The 11,336-nt window shown below is 40.8% G+C and overlaps 1 long non-coding RNA gene across 1 annotated transcript; it reads right to left on the bottom strand.

The window, feature by feature from the left end:
* Window positions 1-3,445: 3,445 nt before the first annotated feature.
* On the bottom strand, window positions 3,446-11,085 carry LOC129697354 (uncharacterized). The gene is made up of 2 exons (XR_008723505.1): window positions 9,330-11,085; window positions 3,446-4,566 (listed from the first exon to the last, which is right to left on the bottom strand). It is a non-coding gene; the product is annotated as an uncharacterized LOC129697354 (long non-coding RNA).
* Between the last annotated feature and the right edge of the window lie 251 nt (window positions 11,086-11,336).

Genomic DNA, 11,336 nt, shown 5'->3' with positions numbered 1-11,336 from the left:
CAAGGTGAAGGGGAAAAGATTTAGTAGTAATCTGAGGGGTATTTTTTTTTTTTCGCACAAAGCATGGTGGGTATCTGGGATTATCCCAATGTTTAAGAAACAGTAAGACAGGTACATGGATAGGACAGGTTTGGAGGGATATGGACCAAGCGTAGGCAGGTGGGACTAGTGAGGTAGGGAAATGCTGGCCGGCGTGGACAAGTTGGGCCAAAGGGCCTGTTTCGACACTGTATCACTCTATGACTGTTCTCACCTTTATCTCTGGAAGAATAACCTGGAAAAATGATTGACCATCCATTATTTTTACAAAATTGGACACGCTAATCCATTTACATCTGCAAACTTAATCCATTTACTTTAGCACTTATCAACTTTCTGTTTAAATGTATGTAAAGTAACCTTTCCCAGGAAATAAGTCCATCCATAAGTTATCCATTTTGGTGGCAAAAACAGGAAAGCAGACTATTATCTAAATGGTGGCCGATTAGGAAAAGGGGAGATGCAGCGAGACCTGGGTGTCATGGTACACCAGTCATTGAAAGTAGGCATGCAGGTGCAGCAGGCAGTGAAGAAAGCAAATGGTATGTTAGCTTTCATAGCAAAAGGATTTGAGTATAGGAGCAGGGAGGTTCTACTGCAGTTGTACAGGGTCTTGGTGAGACCACACCTGGAGTATTGCGTACAGTTTTGGTCTCCAAATCTGAGGAAGGATATTATTGCCATAGAGGGAGTGCAGAGAAGGTTCACCAGACTGATTCCTGGGATGTCAGGACTGTCTTATGAAGAAAGACTGGATAGACTTGGTTTATACTCGCTAGAATTTAGGAGATTGAGAGGGGATCTTATAGAAACTTACAAAATTCTTAAGGGGTTGGACAGGCTAGATGCAGGAAGATTGCTCCCGATGTAGGGGAAGTCCAGGACAAGCGGTCACAGCTTAAGGATAAGGGGGAAATCCTTTAAAACCGAGATGAGAAGAACCTTTTTCACACAGAGAGTGGTGAATCTCTGGAACTCTCTGCCACAGAGGGTAGTCGAGGCCAGTTCATTGGCTATATTTAAGAGGGAGTTAGATGTGGCCCTTGTGGCTAAGGGGACCAGAGGGTATGGAGAGAAGGCAGGTACAGGATACTGAGTTGGATGATCAGCCATGATCATATTGAATGGCGGTGCAGGCTCGAAGGGCCGAATGGCCTACTCCTGCACCTAATTTCTATGTTTCTATGTATCAGAAACCATTTTTGTATGCAAATCTCACACACACACACACACACACAAACTCTTTTTTTCCTGGATCAGATCATGTTAGTGATCATTTCCAGGTGAAACTGCACTATTGGGAAAATTGATACAGGCACTTCCATGTGCAACTCTCCTCAATGCAAATGCAATTTTCCCAACGTTAGTCACACACCTGATTGCACGATAGATTACACTACCTCCAATTTTGTGGGCAACGAACAATTTTCACTGAACACACTGAATAACCTAGAGTATGCAAAACGGGGAAAGCAATGAAATGTCAGTTAAAAGGTCTGTGTTGTGATTATCAATGTCTTGCATGTTGTTCTCCCAGCCCCAATTTTTAATGTTCAGGATTATGGGAATCTTATCATCGGTAATCTGTTCATTGTCTGTTCACATCTTTTTTAACATTTTTTTCAGGGCTTTCTGCAACATATGTCCTTCCTCGTGATCATCCTGTTCCAACTTTCTCTAAACACCTTGACCAACATTACCATGACTGGTTACATTACAAAAAGAACATGAAGACCTTGGTTCTACTTTTAACCAGAAAGCATTCCTTTGCACTCTGAAGTTCCTTGGTTGTATAATCTCTGTGTCAGCAAATTAAGTAAAGTTTATTAAGGGGATGTTTCCAACATAGTGCAATCTGAATAGTCCATCGTGAGGCATACCCACACACAGAGGAACATTTTATGTCCCCTTTCCGCACACACACGTGCACGCACGCATACACACACACGCGCACATTATCTCCATGTCAGCCTTTATATATTGTGCTATAGCTGGAATGGTAAATGTTTCTCTATTGCTCTTCCCAGCATTCAGTGTGGGATTAATGAGGCATCCTGAGCTCTCTATACATCTCCTGGCCAGAGACAAATGCACATTGGCACGGATGTTAGAGCTACCGTCTCACAGCTCCAGGGACCTGGGTTCGACACTGACCTCTGGTGCTGTCTGTGATCACGTTGGTTTCTTCCAGGTGATCCAGTTTGCTCCCACATCCCAAACATGTGCAGGTTTGTAGGTTGATTGGCTTCTGTAAATCGTACATAGTGCGTAAATGGAGTGGATGCAAAAGTGGGTTAACATAGAACATAGGTGCAAGAGTAGGTCATTCGGCCCTTCAAGCCAGCACTGCCATTCAATATGATCATGGCTGATCATCCAAAATCACTACCCCAGTACCCCATATCCCTCGATTCCTTTAACCCTAAGAGCTAGATCTAACAAGATGGGTCGAAGCTCTATGACTCCAATACCGTACTGCCGCTCCAAGAGTGCGGAGCTCTCTTACCGCCCCTCCCACAGTGGGACGCTCCCTTGATGCCCTTCCCACAATGCCACCCTCCCTAAACACTGCATTGCATTGGCCCTGTGTTTGTCGCTAGGGTGATAGCGTTGTTTGCCGCATTCCCGCTTTACCTCCATCCCGTCCGCCTGGTTCTCCGGGCGGGGTCAGGGAGGGAACGGAGGAATGGAGTGGAGGAGGGAGGGAGAGGGAGTGAGTGAGTGAGTGAAGGGTTAGGCAGTGAAGGAGGGAGGTGCCACTGAGAGCGGGGGAGGGGGTGAGAGGGAGGGAGGGAGCCGCAGCCCCGGGACCCGCCCCTGGGATCCGTAGTGGGACAGACTCAGACACAGACCCAGACACAAAAACCAGACACTGTGAGGGACTCGGACACTGACGCAGACACAGATCGCGCTCGCTGCCCTTGGCATGATATTTGCTTGGCATAACACTCGAGTGATTGGGTGATCAATGGTTGGTGTGAACTTGGTGGGCTGAAGGACTTGTTTTCATGCTGTATCTCTCAATCAATCAATGAATCACAGGTAATCACAAAATGCTGGAGTAACTCAGCGAGACAGGCAGCAGCTCTGGAGAGAAGGAATGGGTGACCTTTCAGGTTGAGACCCTTCTTCAGACTTGTCTACCTTCGAGTTAAACCAGCATCTACAGTTCTTTCCTACACAATTAATCATAGGTCCCTGATTATTGCATCTCTAAATACAGAATGTTCTGCTTTTAATGTATTTTTGTCCAATTTCAAAATTATTGCAGGAGATCTGATTGGGCATCAGCAGTAGATGATGGGCAAGATTCAAAGTTCAATTTCTAACGACCAATCCTTTCTTCGAAAAGGAAATGCTAATGGTCATATCAGCGTGGCTAAATCAAGATATAATTTCAATTTAATAAAATTAAGTAAGTTTATTGGCCAAGTATTCACATACAAGGAATTTGCCTTGGTGCTCCACCCACAAGTAACAACATGACATACAGTGACAGTTACGAATGACTCGGAAAACACTAAACATTAATAATAATAAAACATTAATGATAAAACACCATTGATCAAGCATGTGAACCAACAAAATACCAGATCAAAGGGAGGCTACAGATTTTTGGCTGTTGAGTAGAGCAACTACTCGTGGATAAAAACTGTTTTTATGTCTGGCTGTGGCAGCTTTGACAGTCCGGAGGCACCTTCCAGAGGGAAGTGATTCAAAGAGTTTGTGGCCAGGGTGAGAGGGGTCAGAGATGATCTTGCCCGCTCGCTTCCTGGCCCTTGCAGTGTACAGTTCATCAATGGAGGGAAATTTGCAGCCAATAACCTTCTCCGCTGATCGGATTATTCGCTGCAGCCAGGTGTTGTGCTTGGTGGCTGAGCCAAACCAGACCATGATGGAGAAGGTGAGAACAGACTCTACGATGGCTGTGTAGAATTGGACCATCATTGCCTGTGGCAGATTGTGCTTCCTCAGCTGCCGCAGGGAGTACATTCTCTGTTGTGCCTTTTTGACTGTGGAGTCGATGGTAGCCCCCCACTTAAGGCCCTTGGAGACGATGGTTCCCAGGAACTTAAAAGGCTCCACAGAAGTGACTGTGGTGTTGTTGATGGAAATGGGGTGAGGGGAGGGGGAGCTCTCCTAAAGTCTACAATCAATTCCACTGTCTTAAGAGCATTGAGCTCTAGGTCACCAGGACGCCAGCTCTGACACTTCCTGTCTGTAGGCAGATTCCTCCCCATCCTGGATCAGTCCAATCAGGGTTGTGTCATCCGCAAACTTGAGAAGCTTGACAAAGGTGTCTGTGGAGGTGCAGTCGTTGGTGTAGAGAGAGTAGAGGAGAGGAGAGAGTACGCAGCCTTGCGGTGCTCCTATGCTGAACGTTTGCGGGTCCGAGATGTGCATTCCCAGCCTCACATGCTGCTTCCTGTCAGTAGGTTGGTGATCCACTGACAGAGGGGTTCAGGCACAGTCAACTCAGAATGTTTGGAGTGTAGTAGCTCTGGCACAATGGTGTTGAATGCAGAGCTAAAATCAACAAACAGGATTTTAATAAAATTACTACCAATTACCACAGTACATTTGCATTGGGTGGAAATATTTACTTGGAGATGTACTGTTAATGCAAGGCCTATTACTCGCATGACATTATTATTAATTTGTTAAAACCAATATGTAGCCCTAATTTGTTTTTGCAGAAATTTAATTAAGTGATCCTAAATTCAACATGCTCAATAGCAATGAATCAAAGAGGGAACAGCATCAGTAAAGACTATTCTGACCCTAGACCACTTACAGAAAAAGATAACATTTAGAAATATAAAAACCTCTACAGCTGATGGTGAATTACAAAATAACTGTGTACTAAAATGTAAAAATGCTTTAATTAGCATTGTGTAAGAGATGGATATCTTCAAGTTTAAATTTACATTTCACTCAGTTGGACGGCACGGTGGCACAGCGGTAGAGTTGCTGTTTTACAGCGGTGCAGCGCCAGAGACCCGGGTTCGACCCCGCCTATGGGTGCTGTCTCTACGGGGTTTGTATGTTCTCCGAGATCTTCGGGTTTCCCCCCACACTCCAAAGACGTGCAGGTTTATAGGTTAATTAGCTTGGTAAATGTTAAAAAAAAAAATGTTGTTTTTAATGCCCCGAGTGGATATAGGATAATGTTAATGTGCGGGGATCGCTGGGTCGGCGCGGACCCGGTGGGTTGAAAATGGGATTTGGTCACAGTAAACCATATATTTTATGTTATAAGGAGTCTACTTTAAGGTTAGGTCAATTTGTTCTGAGAATTTGTTCTCTCTGTAACGTTTTTACATTTTGAGTTAATCTTGTGCTGTTCAATTTCACAAGTGATTGCAGATCCTATTTGAATAATGTAACTAATGTAAATAATGAAGATTTAGAATAAGTAGCAACAACTAAGTTACCAAATAAAAAATGGTCAAGAAACTTCTAAAACCACATGACTGCAATTTTAGCCAATATGTTTATGAAGAATTGGGGAAACTCATCTGCAGAAAATGACAGGACCAAAACACCCTTGTTCTATTTTTATCAGTTGGACATTCCTAAGCAGGAGTGTTGACCTGCTTATCTTAGTAATAACGTACCTTAAAATGAGTAGTTATTTTTTTATTAAAGATTAGGTGACCAAAATAGTTCCCATTTGATCACTTCAGAATCATAAGATGAAAATTAAGAGTTAAGAGAGAGAGTGAGGTTGCACAGTGCATTAAGAGTTAAACTAATCTTAGTTAAATTTAGATATTGATGCATCCCAGTGAATGTTTATGAGCAGTGATTTTAGCAAGAATCTTTTCCTTGCAAATCTGGCTTTAAAAAAAAAAAAAAAAAAAGTATTTCCCTTTAGGTGGTTGCCATTATTTTCCTGCACTGGTCTTGTATGTTATTATCTATATGTTATACTGATTATTATGTAAAAGAATATGTGTGTTATGATTGTTTATAATTTGTTTTGTTGTTTGTCTTCTGCACAAAAGTCCACGAGCATTGCCACTTTCATTTCACTGCACATCTCGTATGTGTATGTGACAAATAAACTTGACTTGATTTGACAATATTTTCCTTTTTCCCTCTCCCTTGTCACCTGGACTGTAGTTCAGAGAGTGAGTAACTAACCTGTTCTTGGGCTTAGACCCTGAAAGAAGATATTTGAGAGGGGATATTTTATGTTTCATAAGTTTTAGAACCAGAATGAGGCCATTTGGTCCATCAAGTCTAGGCTGCCATTCAATCAGGGCTGATCTATCTGACCCTCTCAACCGTATTCTTCTGACAACAGCAGAGGTTTGTTAAAGTTAATCTGGTATTTCATCACTGAAAATTTAAGGAACGAGAAATTCTAATGTGTGCATGTTAGATTTTTAATCTAAAAGCAGCTGGAAACTCTTTGTACACATGGCATGCTCAGGTAAATAGTCCCCCAGTCCTCAATATATTTTATTTGCTCAGAGCTGGAAAATGAAACATTGACATCAGTCAAGGGGTAATGCATAGTGGACATGGGTGCTGTGTTATTGTAGAATTCTGAAAGGAGCATATCTTTATTAGACAGTAAAGTTCTGCTCCATAAGTTCAAGGACCTGCTATCAGAGAGTCCAAGAATAAAGCAAGACATGGAATCATCACAGATCTTCATGAAGCCATAGGCTTTAGTTTGGGAAGAGGATATCCATATAAATCCTTGCTTCAAATGCTTCATCTTAGAAAGCACAATGTCCTGTCTAGGTGTCCACCCATTTTCCCCCCTCAGCACACAAAGATAAAGCTGGCTTGGATTACCCCCATCCCTTTAAGAGATTCTGCCATACTGCACTGTCACATTTTACATTTTGCAATTCCCATGGAACATTTAATGTAATACACAGCTTCTGCGTATTCTGAGCATTTGAAAGTCAGGATTCATGAAAGAAGGTCAATGAAGCCTAGCAGGTCATCCACGGTGGAAAACAATGCTCCTTGGCTGAGGAAGAAATGGGCACCGATCATTTGACACCACTGCCCCAGCTTAGGTTTTTAAACACTAAAACATATTGGCTTTGGATTAGAAGGCACCCTTAATAAAAAAAAATATAGCAAACCAACATTTTTATTGAGTTTTCTAAACATGATTTTAAAAAAAATCTAATTTTGCACATTACACCTTTCTCACTTGCTGTCCCAATTCATTATATGATGTGTATATACTTCTCTTGACCTTATAGAAGTTATATAGAAGAAACAAGTTACTTCTTACTTTTACCAATATGTTTAAAACATTATTTTTATGTGATCAGACATCAAGGCACAAAAACAAGTTGCTCCTTATTTTTTATTTTGCTTTAGCTAGAACACCATGGTAGGCTCAGAGTTAAAGTTAAAGGGCAAGGACATAGTGAGAGATTAAAGTTACAGAAGCATGCATGCCAAAGTAGTCAAAGATAAGGCTACAACTGTAATAAAAAGCGGTCTGGTTTTATGAATCGGAGAACAATTAGAGAGTGACCAGGCCGTGTTGTCTCTGAATGTTCCAAGCCAAAATTGTTTGTAAATAAAGGCTTTTCGTCTTCTTGAAGAATTCTCCGTGTCTGTGTCATCTTATCCAAACTTTGAGTCTTAAAACCCCGACAAAATTGGCGCAGTGAGCAGGCTCGGTAAGAGACCATTAATTAAAAGACAAGTAGCCCAGGGCCTTCCCAGCCCCTTATGTGGCTCTTAAGGAAAACAGAACAAAGGTGGCCACCTAAAAATTTTGTGTTTTTTCCGCTTCATTTGGACTAATTAGCTGTTGTTCATGATAAGCCATTGGGGACACAGAAGTGCCTAGGTAGCTAGAAGGTCTCTCCGACCCAAGAATCTGGCACTAAATTGTTCTAAAAAGGTTGCACGGAGGGTTGTCCGAGAAGGCTGCGCTGTGTGTAGGTATGTTACAAAACCTACCTGAATCGTGGCTGAGCATCTGCCCCACCCCTTGTGTGTGATTTTGGCGCTGTTTAGAGGGGGCGGGTTTAAAACGCGATTTTTACGAGGCTGTTCCAATCGAAAAGGTTCAGCCTAGTAAATCATTAGCGGAAAACCGCTGTAAGCCCCAGTCGCAAAAGGTATTATTAGTTTTTATGGCCTTGTATAATAGCTGTATAGTAGTTTAAAAAAATCACTCTCTCACTCCGCAACCTCTTGCAGCCCCAGGGTTTTATAAAGTAAACAATTAAAGGTATATACCTTATTTTTACATTAAATGGGGCATGTATATAACCCTGTTATTAAAGTTTTCTATAGCGAGTAGCTCATTTTGGGCTCTTTATATCCCGCAGTATTTTTCTGGGCATTTGAGGGCATAAATCTAGCACAATGTGAACGTTCTAAACCAGCGCGTTCCACATGAACCCACTAGAAAGCCGATTTAAATTGACTTTAATTTACAGCAATTGAACACTAAATTCCTTCCATTTGGCCTATAAATTGATGTAAATGAGATTTAAAAATCATGTTTTATTGTGAATTATTTGTGAATATTATTTGGACACTTGGGCTATTTAAAAATGTTAATCATTTATTAAGAAATGGATAGATGTTTAGATCTAGTAAATTGAAGTTTGAAATTAGCTAATTATATGCTTTAATTTCAGGTCATCCAAGTAAGATTATTTATATTTGTTTCAGAATGGTTCAATCTATGATAACTGAAAATTTCCTTCAGTTCTCTTAATTTTTAAGAAGGTTATGTGCTTTTGACTGTCCACGATCACAGCTTTTTTGTTCTGTCCATAGAAAATCAATAGGGAACAAGATGCTAATTTCCGAGTATGAAAATGGCCATAACATTTTTATTACTTGAGATATGAAAGTGAATTAGGTGTCAAATTAAACTTATTGTTATGCTTTATCTGATGGGATAAATTGCAGACTTGATTTTTTAAATCTCAAAATTTTGTAACATTGCTACTGTGTGTGGTGAGTATTAATATTTGTGATAAGAAAGTAATGTGATAGTGTTAAGAGTTTATTTAGACCTCGTGGATACCGCCCTGAGAGGTCAGGGGTTTGCGCGGACAAGGCAAGTAATTTGTGGATACCGCCCTGAGAGGTCAGGGGTTTGTACGGGCAAAATACAAATTTAAGGTAAGTGCGTAACAGAAAGTGTACACAGTGATAAAATATTGTAGAATAGCAGAAAGTAGAGTAGCAATAAGAATAGTGTAAGGTTATATTGCAATAAGAATATATTAAGGTAATATAATAACTACAAGGACGGAGGAGGTGTAAGGACTGAGTTTCTTAACTGTTTGTGAAGATAAGCTTGCTGCATTCTTTCTGCTGCTTGTTCTTTCAGCATTTTCTACTGAGAGATCAAGACAAAATGTGTTCCTTTGTCTGGAATTAATGGGAGTGGCGTGTGGTCAGATGTTGAGTGACTAGGATTTTGATTGGTTGTGGTCTTAGTGGGGTGTGGTTAGAATTTGAGTGACAGTGAGTCTGACTAATCACGATCTGAATCAATGTCCAATCACTGCACTCAGGAACCTGACTGATAGGGGATTAGACCATCCTACTTTAACTTAAGGGAGATAAGAATTATATAAATGGTAATTTTGAAACTTTAATACGTGTAGAAAATTGCATAATTTCTTTGAAGTAAGAATGGAACGAATGTGATTTGCGTGTAAAAACCGGTTTTGAATGAATGAGGAAGTTCATAGATGTGATAATTATTTTGTTTGTTGTAGACCACATTGTAAGGGTAGGTGTATGTTCCTTTAATAAGTTGTAAGCAATGGGGGAAGGTTACGAACAGCTGTAAGGTAACTTAAAAGTGGAAAGTTGGAAAATGTAGGTTCTTGGACTTTTCCTGATGTTTCTTTTAGATTTATTTTCAGTAAAGCTAATTTGGAAAATTGTTACAAGTACTAGGAATTGGAAATTTAAAATAGTGGTGAGAATGGATTGAAATAATTGGAAATAAGTTAATTGCTGAAACATGACCAGCTTTTATGGTTTGTTGTTTTATGGAAAACATTCTGGTTGGAGAAGGGTAATGATTGTTTGTTGAGATTTTCAGAATTTGCTGAGATTTGAGGAAGTGGCCCAAGGAAGGCACTTTCAAGGTAAATGTGTGACAAGATGGAAGTGTTAATTATGAATGATATGCCCACAGATAAGTTGGAAAAGTGGGAAAAGAAAGGAATTAGATACACTTAGGCATTTTAGAAAGAAAGGAGAGAGAGGCAGTTAGGAGATAACAGTAGGGAATGACAGGTGTGAAGTAATAAAGCAGGAGGAGTCAGTGGAAGATTTAAAAAAAGGAAAGGTGAATGAATTTGCAAGGAGGCTAGAATATTTGAGAAGCAAGAAATTGAGTTTAGAATAAGAAAGAAGGCATACCAGAAAGGATTAAAGTGGGAAGCAGAGGGATAAATTGATGAGTGCTTTAAAAAGAAAAGAGGAGGACAGACACAGATTATCCTTTGTGGCACCCATAAACTGAGAGGGCTAAAAATACCTTACCCAATATTCCTGATGGGGCAGGAAATGGATTAGGGCTTTGGAGGAGGAGAACGTGGGACGATTATTGGGTATGGGAGATTTGAAGGCACTGTTGGTGAAAGTGATAGGAACCACTAAACTGACAGAACTACTGAAGATGGCTGGTATAAAAATGCTGTGAACAATGTAATAAACAATTGCATGCTGTTTGACACAGTCAGGCAGAGGGTATGGCAGGCCCTCAGACAATGTTACCCACTTAAGGTGGACCCCAAGGAATAAAGGGGAGATCCACTAGGAGAGGCAAATGATCCAGCAGCCTATCTGGAGAACCAGCTGAAAAGGCGGAGACTTGAAAATGAACAATAAATAGAAAGCAACCAGTTAATGAACACTATATTCTGAACCACTGTGGTGGATGTCATTCCTCCTAAAGTCAAGCCTAGATTGGAGGAGGTGGTGGGATTGTCATTTATTTCACACCCCCGATTCAGCGATCAGTTGGTCTCTGCGGTCAAGAAATATCGCAAAGATAGGAAAAAGACTTGCAGACCAGCAGGAAGTGCAGAGAAAAATGATGCTAATGTAACGAAGAGCTTAAAAAGAAAGAGCGTGAAAAAAGAAAGACAATGTTGTCAATAACAACGGACCTGGTTGAAAAGATTGAAATAAGTGATGCATTGACACACAGTGAGTCCTATGACAGAGCCAAGCAGGGGCCAGAGAATTACATGCCAATAATAAATGTCTTTGGGGGAGCGTTTCCTCAAAATGTCCTATCAGGAGTGAAATTAATCTGGATATAA

This window comes from Leucoraja erinacea, chromosome 5, assembly GCF_028641065.1.
Source record: "Leucoraja erinacea ecotype New England chromosome 5, Leri_hhj_1, whole genome shotgun sequence".
NCBI classification, from domain to species: Eukaryota; Metazoa; Chordata; class Chondrichthyes; order Rajiformes; family Rajidae; genus Leucoraja; species Leucoraja erinaceus.
This window is presented reverse-complemented; position numbering and strand designations above follow the sequence as displayed.